General features: G+C 43.3%; 1 protein-coding gene across 1 annotated transcript in view; it reads left to right on the forward strand.

Annotated features, from left to right (window-relative positions):
- Positions 1 to 17,500, forward strand: part of cacna1ab (calcium channel, voltage-dependent, P/Q type, alpha 1A subunit, b) — a 128,259-nt gene that overhangs the window by 30,029 nt on the left and 80,730 nt on the right. The gene's annotated exons all lie outside the window — the stretch shown is intronic.

Consider the following 17,500-nt stretch of genomic DNA (forward strand, 5'->3'; position numbering starts at 1 on the left):
CCACATATTTTCATACTGTTGGAATATCAGGAGACTGATCTGTGTCAGTGTGAGTAATCTGCTGCAGCCTGATTGAATTTAAAGGGACTCTGGGGCGTTAGTGGAGATATGCGCTCTATTGAACGAGTTCTAGTTATTTGTGTGTAGACAACTGAAATGATTAGATGATTGACTATTAATAATTTTGCTTATTGATTCCTCAATCAAAATTTTTTATATTTATTCATATATATTGATCTGTTGCAGGATTATAATCCGATAATCTTTAGGTTTTTGGCTGCAGGTTGCACAACATCAGCAATTTTATTACCTCACCTTGGGCTTGACTAAATATTATTCTTTTTAAAATACTGTCTAGTAGGATTTGAACCAGCAACCTCACATGTAAAAATGTCTGCATCGAGGGGCTGCTCCCCCATCCTTCCACGCCGGTCTGCCTCTAATGGTTATTTTGCCAAAGTAATGAATGCTGGTGTCGGGAAATGATCACCTTAATGATCGTAATTATTGTAATTGAGCTGCAGTGGAACATTATTGGAGGTTCCAGATAGATGAGGAGAGGAGTGGTGCGTGTTTGTGAAGCGAGGGGCGTGTTGGGGTTGGGTGAGGACAGGAGGAGAAGAAGTACAGAGTATTACAACCAAATAAAAGAGCGAGATATCGACGCTCTCAACTCTCGCTTCATCTCTTCTTCTCCTCTCTCGCCTCCTCCCTCCTCCTCCTCTGCCTCATCTCTTCCGCCGTTTTCCTCTGCTGTCGACTGCAGTGTGGAGAGCAGACCGCAGCAACGAGAGAGGGAGGAGAGAGAGAGGCTGAGGAGTGAGCAGCGGTGGAGGAGTGGAGAGAAAAAAGGGAGAAGGAGAGAGGAATGAAGGAGAAGTGACAGGCGCGGTGTGCGTTTGATCTGCGCTGGTTTCCTCCTCCCCTCCACTGCAGCCCAGAGCGCCTCTCCCCAGAAACACAGGCCAAGTGCAGACATCTGTGTGTGTGTGTGTGTGTGTGTCTGTGTGTGTGAGTCTACAGTCCATGTGTGTCTAGGTGTGAGTGTGTGTTCTTGGCGTTCGTGTGTGTGCTTGTGGAGCGAGTGTATTTCAAAAGCTAATTTGAAGCTTGGTTTTGTTTTGCAGTGCGGTCCCCAGCTGCTGTTGGCTTTTCTATTCCATTACCCATCATTCCTTGCTGTGGCTAAGTGGTGGAATAGGAGTGCGATTGTGTTTTTAAAATAAAACACCTATGTCCTCCTATCTTTCTATCTTTCTATCTGTTTATCCATCCATCCATCCATCCATGATCTTTGCTCATGGTGCAGTTGTTGCAGTGACACTTTGAAGAGCATGTAGTTCACATCACCAGATTATTACACCTAATAACTGCAGTTGTTCTGGATAGACAGTATCCGCGAGGGTTCATACTCACGAAGACGTGTAAGGCTTCATTTCCAAGAGCAGCGAGTCAGTGAATCCACCCGATGTTGGTGGTAGAGTTATGATTTATGTTATGGTAGAAAAAAGTGAGCTTGTAGTAAATGGATTATTTAAAGAGATGCTCTTCAGTTTAGTCTGAGCCTAAATATCAGGTGTGAAAGGTTCCTCAGAACAAAGACATGAAGCTTGTTCAGACTCTCAGGAGAGAAATCGTCCTAAATATTTGACGTTTAACGATCATGGAAATCAGAACCTCACTTAAGTCGTCTCCAAAATCACGTCAACGTGTCCTTGGACCAAAGGTGAGAAAACTAACACGTAAGCCGTGAAGGTTTAAAAATAAGTCGAACACAAACTGCACCTCAAACGTCGTTTTGCACAAGTAGTGAAACGGAGAGAAAGACTTCATCGTCTCCTCATTATAATCTACAGGGGAAAGTCAAAGTTGCTGGCAGGTGATTGGTCAGCGCTGAGCCCGGCGAGAGTCCAGTCCAGCTGACTGCGACGCTGCAGAATCAGCAGCCTGTCAATCAGCCTGACAACCAGTCCGCCACGTTAGTGTGTCACTTGGCCGAACCGGCGGATTGGCCCTGTCACTCCGAGGGGGTGGGGCCTGGGGGGGGTCAGCGCGGCATGTCAATCAACGGGCAGGAGGATGAGTGGATAACTGAGAGGAGTGTAGCTGTGACGGGGGGAGGGCGATAGATAAGTGACACTTTAATCAGCTAAAGGCTAGTTGGTGCTCTCAGGGTGGGTTTTATGGCGTGTGATGGGGTCAGATCAATACAATGGTTTGCCAATATCCTGCTGATTTTGGCTTTTAGTTAAATAGTCGGACGTGTTGTTGTTTCTCTCTGACCACAAAGAAAGAGCTGTTCAGTTTTACTCTGCAGATTTTAAAGGATCATTTCAGAACTTGTCGTCTTGTCCGTAATTACCTCCACCAAGGCTGTTTTAGTTTGATTTGTTTGTCTGTTACTAAACTAAAATTACGGGACAGATTACCATGATACTGGTGGACGGATGTGATGTGGATCAGGGAAGAAGCTGCTAAATGTTGGTGTCGATCCGAGTAAATGGCAGCATCCAGGAAAACTCATAACTTTATTGAGCTTTGTGATGTTTTACAACATTTTTTGCAATGTGGTGCAGATCTAAATACATATTCATGTATGAGCTCTACTGACATTCTAGTTTGAAATGAAGCCACTTTGCTGTAAAGACGCCTTGTGTTTCTTTTCCTTGGTTGATTTTATGGAGTTTCTCATAATTAAGACCTAAAGATAGACGTTGTTAATAAATGAATTAGTGATTTGGACTAAAAAAGTAAAACCGGTTTGACTTTGTGTTTTAGATACTTTGCTAGAAATGATGGCAAAAGTCATGAAAACAACACCTGAACACTTTCTTAATAAATTAAATAAGTGGGTCACACTGTCACCAGGAGATTCTAACTTTATCAAAAAATAAAGTAATCTAGGTTCAGATTAATTATAGTGTCCTGTTATGGTCCTCAATTATTTCCACGTAAGATTGTGGAGAAATATTCCTGATATATAAAAGTCCAATTGGGTAGAAAAGGCGGACTTTGCTCTGTAATCTATCTCCATCAGTCCGATCAGAAGTGGGAGGGAACCTGGAAGAGAACGGGAGGAGAAAATGGAGGAGGGAGTGTTTTCACAATCAGCAGCTGTTTGTCAGCCACGCCTCCTCGTGACCCCGGCCTGTGACCTCCTCGTCGTCCTCAGGGGACGGAGACGTCAAACAAACCGTCCGTCTGACCTCATCAACCGCAAACACAAAACAAGTCAATTCATCTCCTCGTCCTCTGGGTATAGTCCTGATTTGTAAATTTATTGATGTTTTATGAGCCTTAAACATGAAGAGAGTAACGTAGAATCCACTATGATCTCAAACTGCTTTAAATTACACGTAGAACTGGATTTGTCTGTTAAACCTGCATTCAGGTGTCACATGGGATGTGCACCTGTAGTAGAACGTTCTCGTCACCAGTCGTAACTTGAACCACGTCTCTGTGTTCCATGTGTAAAGAAATCATGTGTGAGAACGTAGCTGTGTGTTGAGTCTGCAGCCACAGTCTGGTGGACTGGATTGTCTCAGCAGTTTGTCCCCTCACGCTGACTCTCAGTCCATCAGCAGGACGGCTACATTAGCCGGGGTCGCCCACGCCAATACCGGCCTCAGATCTCTGGGTCACAGGTCGTGTGTTTGAACCAGAGAGGATGAGATGTCAATGTCATTAGGTATCCCAGGGCTCGTCCAATCACAGCGCTGCTCAGCGCTCACGGGGGATTACTGTGGCGAGGACAGATAGAGAAGAGGACGTGTATAACCGGGGACGGATAAGATGTCTCATTTTGCTACAGAACAGCATTTCTATATATTCCTAAAATATCCAATATATAAATAAAATCCTTGCCACACGTGCTCCTTCAGTTGGGATCATGTTTCTGCTCTTTCCTCTGAGCACGATTCCTCTGCTTTTAACGGTAACAAGCTGGATCGTGATCAAGCTTTGCTTTAGTTGGACCAGGGATATTGTTGCCATGACAACTGTGCGGTATTCCCGGCGGACAGTCGTATCTTATGGGATGGTGTGTTCTATGTCTTCCTTGTGCATAAACCAATATTCTAAAGAGTAAAAACCGATGACTGTAGATAGAGATGGACGAAGCGGTTCCACGTCCTCCCAGTCTTAAATATCTCAACCAACCACCAGGGGGTGATCAAGATGAACTGGCTTCTCTTTTTTTTTACGGAGCTGTCATGTCGTCCATCTTTATTTACAGTCATTGGGGGGGAAAGTGTAAAAGTTGCAATAAAGTCAACATTTAAATATTTTTAAGAATTCTGATATTTTAGAGTTTGTTTCTGGTTTCAATAAATCACATCAATCAATCAATATTTAGATTTCACCGTATTATACATTTTTTTTAGTTCTTCACTTGACTCATTACAGTGTTAGTGTGAATTCTTACTGAGACGCTGTATGAAAACCTGGAAGAAACCCACCACGGATTTTAACCATGGTGGTCCTGTGTGTGTGTGTGTGTGTGTGTGTGTGTGTGTGTGTGTGTGTGTGTGTGTGTGTGTGTGTGTGTGTGTGTGTGTGTGTGTGTGTGTGTGTGTGTGTGTGTGTGTGTGTGTGTGTGTGTGTGTGTGTGTGTGTGTGTGAGAAGTGTGTGGTTGTAAAAATACCAAGAGAGAATGTGTTAGGAGAAGGTGGGAAAAAAAACAGACAGAGGAGAGGACATAATTATAATTACAGTCTTTAATCCTCTGGACACACACACTCACACACACTCACACACACTGGGTGAGCTTTTAATTAACTATTGGGCGACAGGGGACTCTGGTATTGGGCTAATTATTTGAGCCACACATCCCTTCACCCGTCTCCTGCTCCGAAACGCTTCCAGAGAGGCAGACTGGTATTCCTCACTCCCAGCTCACCTGCTAATTGGGAGGTTTTTTGCGTGCGGAGATGAGCGCGCTCTCAAATCCCTTGAAGCCGAAGTCCAAATTATCAGGGACGGCGAGCGAGCGGAAGTTGGTTTTCTTTTCGGCTGCAGACTTATCTGCAGTGTAATGCGGATTTGGTGTTAAAGGAGGACAAGGAGGCAGAGTCACCGGCTGCCGTCTCCTTATTAAAGTTATTAAGGCTCCTGGACGTTGACTGTGAGCTCAGCTAACCCTAACCCTAACCCCCGATAAAAAGACGATTTAAAACACAATGGACTCAAGATAACGTAAACTAGCACAATTACATTGTACATGAACTAAATGAAATCCACAAGAGCAAAGGAGAAATCATATGAAACGATGGCATCAGGAGCAGAATTAGCCACCGTGGAAGAGTTGGTAGACATATTTGTTAATACTTTGGTGTGTAGAATTTAGTGACATCTAGTGGTGAAGTGTCATGTTGCAGCTGAACAGCCCTCACCTCACCCTCCACCTTTCAAACATGAAAGAGAACCTGTGGAAACCTGCAGTTGTCATAAAAACTCAAAAGGTTTAGTTTATCCAGTCTGGACGACTGTAAAAAACATGGCTGCCTCCGTAGAGCGGACCCGCTCCTGATGCAAATATAAAGTATTTAAATACTTTATATTTAAGTATGAAAGTATATTCTGGGGTAAAGAAAACAACAATTTGTACAATTTAGATGAAACACACTGGTGAAAACATCACTATATGCCAATAGATCCTTTCACCTGAATCTTACACACTGGACCTTTAATCTACCAACAGCGTTTCCTTCTAATTACGTTATTACCCAATGTTAGCTCTGGCCTTCTAATCTCAGAAGGCCAGAGACAGACGTAGCTCGTAGATCTGCTGTTCAGATTATTTTAGTTTTCAATTACTTAAATCAGATCTCTGCTCTCTGGTGCCGGGCAGGTATTTAGTGAGAGCCGTAAGACTCAACCATCCTGACAGTGATATTAAAAACATCCATTTTCACCTCAAAATCCAACGTGATTAATTCACTTTGGAGTAAAAAAGGTTTGTGTAGAAAAATAAACTAGTTTGAACGCTTTATGTGAAATCTGACTTACAAAGAAAATACTCCAACATAAGTCTAATATAAGATTTACCTAATTATATAATTAATACCCATCAGATGCAGCAGCTATTTTATACCTAATATGAATGAGTTTACAAATACGTTTTGCAGCATTTGTTATCGGAGGGTTTAAAGTTTTTATTATTCGTCTGACTTCATGATCTCAGCCAATAGTGTTCAATGACATTTTACCTTCCACGTCATACTCATCATTGGTTTTTATAAACAAGTACTTTCCTTTAGGTCAAAGTGTTTTATTTTCTATTAATGTATGAATGTTGTTAAAATTATGTTTCCACTCGGATAAAATTCGATTGAACTTTAAGGTCATTAATAATTTATATGAAAACATCAAATATCCGTTTTCATGTGTGTCTGAGTGTAGTTTTTACATGTCTGATTGTGTGTGTGTGTGTGTGTGTGTGTGTGTGTGTGTGTGTGTGTGTGTGTGTGCGGTGGAAGCGGCAGTCAGGTGGATGCAGTCGGTTTCTAAATCAGATCTCTGTGTGATTCACTGGGTTGATGAGTCACCACAGCAGCACGAGCACAACACACACACACACACCCTGTATGTGATATTTTAGTGTGTGTGTGTGTGTGTGTGTGTGTGTGTGTGTGTGTGTGTGTGTGTGTGTGTGTGTGTGTGTGTGTGTGTGTGTGTGTGTGTGTGTCTGCTCGTACTAAATAACGGGATAGTGCTCCGCTGTGCCGATGTGATTTGGTGACTAATGCAGAAGCTGCTGATGTCATGCGTTTGCTTCCCCTCGCTGCTGAACTCCTCATTTCCTGGACATTCATCATTCATCAGCCAATCACCTTGCACAGACGCGTGCGCTCACAGACGCGTGCACGTGAGCAATCATTATCTATATAGCAGATGCAGGCAGTACAATATACAGGATATTAGCTATTGACATAACATGACAAGTTGCTTTTATTTAAGGAACCATGATGAATGAGGGAGGGCAGGAAGCTTTCTGGAGGAAGGGATGAAAGTGTGTGATGGAAGCGAGCGGCGAACGGGAGAGTGACGGTGTGAAATCAGACTAGTAACAGTCGCGGTACTACTACCAGTCACGTGCGGCCGCGTTGTGTAACCGCCGAGGAGCGGTGGCATCGATCGCAGGCTCACACACACATGGAGCTGCAGTTTACACATGTTGCAGGATTGAATTTGGATCAAGAAAAAGTGCTTGAAGGCAGGATTGTTCGGAGAAATTCACTTTATCAGCCAAAGCTGCCGAGCGGGAAGCGTCTCCCCCATTGACTCTGTTTACATGGACTCACATAATCCAGCTATTGAGCCCATTCTGAAAAAACTACAAAGGGCTTACGGTTGTATTCACACCCCCGACATGAACGCCACAGAGCCCAGCGCGACAAACATCCTGAGCATGTTGTGATAATAAGTATGAGCATCCTTCAGGTTTTAATCGTTTTCTATTTTCTACTGTTACCAGCTAATTTCATCTCCTGCCATTTGAGGAACGACCACACGATTGTCGCTTCCCGGAGAGTTTATTTTTTTTGTCATTTCGGCAAAATATCGTGTTCAGAGACAAAGAATTTGGACGTTAAGTGTCCAACATTTTTCTAACGTACAAGCGTCTCAACTGAAGTAGTGGCGAGGCGACTGAAATCCCTCGGTTACGATCGGGAAAAGCTTCCCCGTTGAGAAGAAGTCCAGAATTTGACATTTGAAATCTTTAAATATGAAGAATTCACGTTCTTCTTCTCCTGGCGTCCATTTGTTTTTTCTCTTCTTTTGAATTTGACTAGCAAACATCTTCAGAACCCTGAGACCTGCTGCCGAGCTGTGTGTGTCTGATTTTTCATGCCCGCGTACAGTTGTGCGTTTGTTGTAAACGTGCACAGAAGCACTCTGGCTGTGTGCATCATCTTTTTATGGGCAAAGTGTGAGCTTGTGTACGTGCATGTTTGTGTGTGTACATGAGTGTGTGAGTGGGTGTGCAAGTGACATGGGAGGAGGGGATGTTTAGATTTGTGGCTAAGGTGAACGTGTGTGTGTGTGTGTGTGTGTGTGTGTGTGTGTGTGTGTGTGTGTGTGTGTGTGTGTGTGTGTATGAGAGAAGACAGACTAGTCGGCCATCAGTTCTCTTGACATTTTTACGGCTGCTGAGCTAGCAGGACGCTGTGGGATGTTAGTTAGCCCACCTCTTCACACATCAGACCTGTGTGTGTGTGCGTGTGTGTGTGTGTGTGTGTGTGTGTGTGTGTGTGTGTGTGTGTGTGTGTGTGTGTGTGTGTGTGTGTGTGTGTGTGTGTGTGTGTGTGTGTGTGTGTGTGTGTGTGTGTTTGTTTGCTCATTGCTCAGACTACAGCTCCATTGACATTCCATTGGACCTCATTGAGTTTGACCTGCAGGCCTGAACATGCATGTACTGAGAGTGTGTGTGTGTGTGTGTGTGTGTGTGTGTGTGTGTGTGTGTGTGTCAGTACAATGTTTACAATTACACCCCTGTCTGTCTGTTTATTTCAGTAAATGTCGGGATGGACAAGAAAGAAAGTTATATTACATTTTGCAGAGGATCCACTTGAAGGGACAGATTAAATCCCTTTCAGACAAAGGTCTTTCTTCTCAGGAAACTAAAACGTTACCTGGAGATCAAACCTCTGCTCGGGTCCAACAGTCCTCGTATGAAACCACATTTAAATCTGGTAAAACCATTAAAGTGGTGAAAATATCAAACACGTCCGATATCGCAATGTTAAAGAAAAACGATAAAAACAAATAAAATCTGCTTTTAAAGGAGACACTGGACGTTTCTCTAAGCTTTGCTCTCCTCTCGTGTTATATAGGTTATTTGTGAATATGTAAAAAAAACGCCTCCGTAGAATAATTAAGTGATTCAGTAATTATCGACCTGAATATGAGCAGAATTCGTCCGTTGATGTTTCTTTTGCGATCTGAACTAAAACAAACACTTCAGCACCGGATGATGTCAGAGGTTCTTCTCATTCAGCTTCTTCCTGCTCAAACGTCCACTTGGTGTTTTCTTCTTTAGCTGGTGGCTCTCACACACACACACACACACACACACACACACACACACACACACACACACACACACACACACACACACACACACACACACACACACACACACACACACACGGCTACATGCACCATCTCCATTTTTGTTCTGCTGAAGCAGCTGCAGCATGTGTGCGAACGTGTGTGTGTCTGTGTGTGTGTGTGTGTGTGTCTGTGTGTGTGTAACCTACTTTTATGGAGCCCACTCACTCAGAATGATAAAAAATGCTGCAATTTTCCCTCCTCTCTGTCTATCTTTCCTTCCATCTCCTCCTCCCTTTATCCTCCTCTCTCTCCGCTCTTCTCTCCCTCCATCTCTCTTCCTTCTCATCTTCGCCTCCTTTCCTCTTCCCATCTTGCGCATGCGACTCCCTCCCTCCCTCGCTCCCTCTTCCCTTCACCTCCTTCTTCCCTCCTTCTATCCTCCATCGCCCTCCATCTTTACTTCCATCTCTTCCTCCACGGCTGCATTCTCTTCATTCTTTCTCCTCTTTCACTACTTTATGTATTTTCTGCTCTCACCCTCCATCCATCATCTTCTCTCTTTTTACATACTCTCCTGCTTCATCACCTTTTTCTTTAATGTCTTCCATGCTGCTCCATCTCTCCATCTTTATCTGTGTTTCTCCATCTTTCCTTCATTCTTTCACCTCCTGGTTTCATGCCTTCATTTTCTTCCTCTCTTTATTGCCTCTCTTCTTCAGCCATCTCTCCATTCTCTCTCTCCTTCCCTCTTCCTCACCTTGTTACTGCTTCCACTCTTTCCGCCATTTATTTCTCCCTCTTTTCGATCTTCACCTTCTTTTTCTTTTCTATTCTTCTCTTACTTCCTTTCTCTGCCTCTTTTCTTCGCTACATTTCACTACTTCCACTCCTCCTCGCTCACCCCGCTGCCCTGCATCCTCACTTTCTTTCTTTCTTTCTTTCTACTTACCTCTTCTCTCCTTCTTTTCCTTCCCTTACTCAATTTCACCCTCTGTCCTGGCGAAGAGATGCTGACGCTGTAGCCTTTGGCCCGGCTGAGTTAAAGATGGAGGGAGTGAGAGGGGGGGAAAGCGAACAAAGGAGACGGAGGGCGAGATGGAAAGGAACAGTAGAGGACTCTCTTCCGGCACAAGTGGTCCAGATTAAGATGGAAGAGAACGAGGCCTTGACTCAGGATGGCGTGAGAAAGCGAGGGAGGGAAGACGAAGAGGGAAAGATGGAGGAGAGATGTGAGGCCGTTGGCTGGAGGAGGTTCGAAGTGGAAGCTGTGTAGTTTTTTTTTAATGAAAGATTTAGGACGAAGGATTTAGGCAGTTTTGAAAATTAAAGCTTTTGTTGGATTCAAGGTCTGATACTGAAATCCAGATGATGACAATAATAATAGTTTAGATAGATCATGAAGAAGGTACATTTAATACATTGCTTTAAATATGTAGAGTTAGAATATAACTGTAAATCAGTTCTTATATTATTGTTTAAGGTATTTGAGTATTAATATGGTTCAGCTCGCCTTAAATTGACCGCTGCGCCTCACTACCTTATTTTGAAGGCGTGTTGTAGCCAATGTGCCTCACAACCAACCCCAAACTTTTATTTTGAGAGATTTTATCGTTTCCGCCTCTCGAATTCGTCAATTGTACAAGTTGGACAAAGGACCAAGTCGACTCTAAGCTTTACTGAACTGCTTTGTTCAACTTGAGCCCACATCCGGCTCTCTGGAAAATTAAGTATCTCTCTGCCACGGATTTTAACCTGTACCTTTTCATTGTTATTTGATACTTTGTTGGGAGGCTTTCTCGTGTTTTTAGTCCAGAAATCAAAAAAAAAAACCTGAAGCCAAAAAATGAGACTGACAATGTGACCAGTTGGAGAGAAATAAACAAGTAGCCTCAAAATAAGAAACTTTTTTGCCTCTGGTGCATTCACCAGGCTCTGAGTTTGAATAATTCAGAGGACGAGTGGATTTCTAAAATAGAGCAGGACTCCACATGATGGCCGACCCACAAAAGAAGCTGCTGCAGCACAGTTACCTGCCAGAGTTAAAAGCAGCAGTGGAGACTGTTTCATGTGCTCTGTGTTGATCTCAACCTGTGATGTCATGATGTTCTCGTTTTACTGCACGTTGCATTTTTACACTTTTAGTTTTTTCATTAGTTTTTCTCTGTATATTCACATTTCACATTTCATCTTCATTACATCTTTTTCTTCTTTCTTCTACAATCAGTATAAGCACTGATTCAACCCCTACAGGTTCTGAAATATACTTATAAAACGTATAAAAGTTTGCTTCCGGCCGTATCTGTGCAAAGCAAACTGAGAATCAAGTCACATTGATGTAGAACAAAGACGATTTAACTTAAACCAAACTCAAAAAGAATAAAGAAACTTATAACTAAACACAGGTGAAAGTAAGAAAAGATTTGTGAGCAGTTGTTCAGGAGGAAATGTGTAAATGTGTTAACTTAAATAAGGCCACAGATGGAAATGATGCAAAATACAAAATAACAGATTGTGTTAAAATGTAGGAAGTAAAAACTTTAATTAATTAACTTTAAAATGAATATGCAAGTCAAGTACAGATACCTGAAAAATCTACTTATGTAGTGTAACAAAGTATTTGTACTTCATTACTTCCCACCTCTGTGTGTGTGTGTGTGTGTGTGTGTGTGTGTGTGTGTGTGTGTGTGTGTGTGTGTGTGTGTGTGTGTGTGTGTGTGTGTGTGTGTGTACACAGCTGTCACACCCAAGAGATGAGATAGTTTCCCTGAGTTGCATCATGGAAGATGCTGCAAGTGTTACTGTGTTTATGCACGTGTGTATGTGTGTGAATAATTTGTTTATGTACTTATGCATGTGTGTGTGTGTGTGTGTGTGTGTGTGTGTGTGTGTGTGTGTGTGTGTGTGTGTGTGTGTGTGACCTCTAATTTGTGTTACTCACTCGTGTATTTGTGTGTGGTCTACATTGGGTTTGAAAATGGTGGATCCAATGGCTCGGCTCAGCACAGCAAGAAAAGAGAAAGTTTTGGACGTGTCTGTGTGTGTGTTTGTGTGTGTGTGTGTGTGTGTGTGTGTGTGTCTGTGTGTGTGTTTGTGTGTGATTGTGCACAAAAAAACAAGCTTCTTCCACAAATGAATAAGAGCTGGGGTAAGAGAGCGAGCGAGACACGCACCCTTTTATCTTTCACATGTCTATATATAGCGGTTCATGGAGGAGAAGAGTGGAGCAAGATGGGAAGGAGGGAGCGAGGGAGTGAGGGCAAGCGGAGGTAGAGGTGGAGAGGATGGAGAGACGGCAAGATGGCTGAGCAAGAACGGAGATGGAGGAGAGATGTGGAGGGATTTTGAGACGAGTGTTCAACCTGCTGAGGCCGTCTGCCGGAGCCGAGAGAAGGAGGGAGCAGATGGACGGATAGATGACAGAGGGAGGTAGAGAGAAGATGGAGAGAGGAAGAGGAAGAAAGGGAGAGGAAGAGTCTTTTAACATGTTGGCAAACTATATTTATATATATGAAATACTTCATGTATTGAGAGTCTTGTCTGTCAAAACCGACGGCAGATCCATGTAGCTTTTACGATCTTTAAATCTTGAGGCCAAATCAAACTCCGTAGTTTTAAGAAAGGTTGCACCGTCATGATTTGTTCAGATGATTTATCTTTCATATTTATATTAAAAAACTAATAATACTATATACTATGAATATAATTCAACAAATGACAAAACAGCTTCTTCACTTCACGTCAAACTTAACTAGAAAAATGGCTCAACGTCAAAATCATTGAGCAGAATTGTCTCTAGACCCCGTTCTGAACGGAAGTGCACTGTGGTCCAGACTTAAAATTCTGCGTTCCACGAAAACAAGAAACTCAATTATGTAAGTTTCTGATGCAGTTAGATCTGTTTTTGGTTCAGTTTATTGAAAAATCATATTTAGGTGACAAATTTTAAATTTACTGTTTAACAGCGTTGGTGAAGAAAGACCCTGAGTCTTCAATACATGTACATACAGCACTTATTTATTTTTTTCTGAAAAACAAAGGGAACCAAACAGACGTGATTAGTAATATTTCTTTGTGATGTTCTTTCAAACTAATAATAAGCTCAAGACGATTGAAAGTGACTCCATATTGGATCTTTCATGGAGAAAAATCGTGGCCGTGTTCTCCGGTGGCCGTGTTCAGGCGTGGTGTGTTTTATATGTGGCCACACCCTGGTGTGATGTATCTCTGCACTAAAACACAGTGTGAGGTGACGTAGGACGCAGGGTGGAGCAGACTGGAGCATCACACACACAGTAACTGGACTGGGTGGAGTTACTCGTTAATTCACATGACAGCATCTTCACCTTGTCTCCCACTGAATCTGTGAAGGTCTAAAACAAACTAATCTTCATTTTGCTTTCGGTCTCAACGAGTGAATTTACTTCCAGACCCAGCGGAGTCCACATTGCTCTGATGTATGACCGTGTTCTCACCTGTTTCCTGCTATTTCTCAGGCAGCAGCAGGGAGGAGGAGGAGGAGGAGGAGGAGGAGGAGGAGGAGGAGGAGAGAGGCAGGGGTGAGGAGGAGGGTGTGTGGGGGAGGAGGGGAGGGTTGCTTGCGTCACTCCCATAAAGGAACCGACTCTTGCTGAGTCGAGTGCTACACACTTTCATTTATTTGATAAAGCTTCATTTGGTGTGATTTAAAATCTCCCCCTCATCAGGCCCGGCTCCCCTAAAGCACAGCCTCAGCGCCACGCCAAAATGCCTCATCAGCTGAAAACACAAACACACTCGGCTGAACACACACACACGCACGCGCGCACACACGCACACACAGACAAGCACACTGGTACACAAGGACATTTTTCACAGGATGACTTAGACGGAGGCAGATTTGAAAAGGTGTGGGTGGTTTTGTGGAGGTTTGGGCTCTGAGTGTGTGGACAGAGGAGGATTCTTTTTAAACACTTAGTTTATTATGCTCCATCATGGAGGAAATTCTCTGGCACAGCAGCTGTGAGCTTACAGGCACCGGGTCAGGCTCTGGAAAGGTTGAGCGACCAAATGAACTTGTGATGCAGCTGTGAATAGTTTGTGTGACGGTGGAAGTTAATACGTGTCTTGAAAATGTAAAGCAAACACAACGAGAAGCCTAAAAGTATAATGTGTAGAAATTACAAGGATCTATTTGCAGAAATCAGATGTAATTTTCAACTGTGTAACCACCTTATATTTAAAACTATAGTGCTCTTGCTATGTGAGAATGGTTCCACGGTCACGTCTCTACAGTCGCCCAGAACGGACAAACAGGCCAGAGATGCTCTTTCACATTTGCACATCGCTGCAGTAACTTGAATTCGACGAGGAGATTGTTATTCGGAGTTTGCTTATTACACATAATGATATATTGAACTGGTTAGTGTCAGGAAACGCAAACGGGCAATGTGGAGATGGAGTTTTCTGGAAGTACAGTGAACAAAGCCTGAAGGCCTACAGAACTCTGTGCTTTGTTCAAAATCGTATTTTTAAAATCAAAAGCGAAGACTGATGCCAAGATTTCAGCACCAGGTTGTCACCAGACTTCTGTTGAATGATCCTGAATCTTAATCAATCGATGTAGCGCAGGGTGTCACTTCAGTGTATGTGGACACTGAGGTGAAGGAGAGATTTTATTTACAGGCACAGTTAACGTGCGGTTAACTGTGCCCCGGGGCCAAACTGCAGATGTTTCAGCTCTAAACGTTATAATCACAAAAAAGTTGTATTCGCTCTTTTACTCAATCACAAAGATATTCAGCCATTTTGGAATTTTGCCTGAAAATGGAGCATATGCAAAAATACCACTTGTCTCTCGCTCTGTAATAGGTTGATGCACTTGTTAGCAGGATCTGTGTGTGTGTGTGTGTGTGTGTGAGAGCGTGCATGTGTTCAGTCTGTTTGCATACATGCTTTTGTTTGTGTGTTTGTGATTAATTGTTTGCTTTGAGTAGCCGCCTGCAGTGGGAAGAAGAGATAAGAGTGAAAGGAAGAGGAGAGAGAGAGAGAGAGTGTGTGTGAGTGTGTTTGTGTGTGAGAGTGTGTGTTTGTGTTTGTGTGTGAGAGTGTGTGTTTGTGTGAGGTCAGTGTGTTTGGCAGGGCTTGCTTGCGGCCATCAGAAAGCCATTTTAATTAACGAAAGAGGAACACGCACATTTTTGCAGAGCTCACCAATATTATTGCTGCCAAAAATTTCTGCTCTCTAATTGTTTCCGATTCACTCAATCTCTCTCTCTTTCTTTCTTTCTCTCTCTCAAAGAAAAGACGGAGAAAGTGAGGAGAAAAGAAAGGAGGAGAACATTTGGAGGAGGCCAGGGAGGGAGGGATGAGGAGAGAAAGAGGAGGAGGAAGATAGAATAAAAAGAAGCAAGGAAAATGAAAGAAGTAGAGACAAGAGAAAGAAAAATCAATGAAGCTGAAGAAAAACTGAAAACGAAACAGACACAAAGGGAAATGGAAACTAGCAAGAAGACAAAAGGGAGAGAAAGAGGAGAAAAGAGAGAAAGATCCCGACAGATATAGAAAGAGACGGCAGCCACACACACACACACACACACACACACACACACACACACACACACACACACACACACACACACACACACACACACACACACACACACACACACACACACACACACACACACACACACACACACACACACACACACACACACTGGGCTGCATAAGGTTTCTGTAAATTGATTTGCAACAAAATCCAGCACATGGTTCATACCATAGTTACCTGCAGTGATTTGAAAAGAAAAAAAAAAACATAATGTAGTGTAACAGGAGATTCATTTAAAAAGAGAGTAGATTAGATTGATCCTGTAATAAGAACAATATAAATAATAAAAGTACGTGGCCCCATTGACTGTATATAAAGATGGACGGCATGCAGCTACATATATGGAACATTTTAGGTCGTTTCTTATCCAACTGATGTTCAAGTGTTCACGTTTCTGATCAGCTTGGTTTGAACTGGTTATTGGAGGATATAGAAACAGGCTGAGGCGTCATGGTCACCACTGTGCAGACTCGTTATCTATATGACAAATTGCCCTTATACGGTTGCACGCAGGACCCGGATGCACAGGAAATTATGCATTTTGCAATAATTGGGACAGAAGCAAAAAGTTTCCAGCACAATCTAAGAGGATCTTCAGGGGGTGCAGCTGGTTCTCCGCCTGTCTCCACCACTGTGTCGTCCACAAGTAGGTGTGTGTGTGTGTTGCTTCTGCCAGTCAGCGTGTGCTGTGGAGTTCAGCGTCTTCTTGTTAGTGTGTCTCCTCGGACTGACCTGTCTGATCCTTTCACATCAGCCAGCAGCCTCACACACACACACACACACACACACACACACACACACACACACACACACACACACACACACACACACGCAGGACCGCCCAGTGTCGATGTCAATGTTGCGTCTGGTAAACACAACAATAGACACGTACTCACACTGCACACACACACACACACACATGCAGGCTAACAGGATAATGACTGGCCAATTAGGCACAGGCTTGATCTGTCTGGATGTATCCAGTCATCTTAGCCCCTCCAGCGGCTATTACTCAGGCATGGACACACACACACACACACACACACACACACACACACACACACACACACACACACACACACACACACACACACCACATACAAACACAGTGGACTGGATGGAGCGCTGTGAAAAGCTGGCTGCTCCACCACATGACCTCTGTGAGTCAGACTGTGTGTGTGTGTGTGTGTGTGTGTGTGTGTGTGTGTGTGCAGGAATTTTATTCTTGTGTCCTGCGATAAACTGGTGATAAAAGCAGTTTAAATTTAAAAGTGTGAGTCATTGCTTCTTCTGTTTCTGATCTGGGCCGATGCAGGAGTTGTGACGTCTTTTGTGAGTCTGAATATTGAAGAACCTCCAGTGAACTAACGCACACTCCAGATATGAACACAAGATGAGTTCATGTACGTCGCACATGAAGTTCAAGAGGAGTTAAATGTTTTTACAAAGACTAAAACAAACAGGAGTCACAAAGGGCTTCGCAGGAACACCAAAGATAAAAACCCCCACAAACAAATAGTTAATGGAACTCACTGTATTCAGATGAATATCGATCATATAGCGTTAGTTCAGGATTAAGGTGAAGAAGTCGAGCGCAGTCACAAAGCAGCAGGTCTCTGTGCACGCTCTGTGTAACTCCTCCTGCTTCACTGCAAACACACAACCTGACGCACAACCTGTGTCATTGATGCTGCTCTGCCTGCAGCACGCTCCATGGAGGCTGATGGGAGGGTAGCGATCTCTACCTCACATTGAAATGCAACTAATTTAACTGAAGTGTTCCGGCCTGAACTATAACTCAGAATCCAGTGGACATATTATTCAATTTAAGAGCAGTTGTTTTTCTGTCATTGGACCAT

Source organism: Hippoglossus stenolepis, chromosome 2, assembly GCF_022539355.2.
Source record: "Hippoglossus stenolepis isolate QCI-W04-F060 chromosome 2, HSTE1.2, whole genome shotgun sequence".
NCBI classification, from domain to species: Eukaryota; Metazoa; Chordata; class Actinopteri; order Pleuronectiformes; family Pleuronectidae; genus Hippoglossus; species Hippoglossus stenolepis.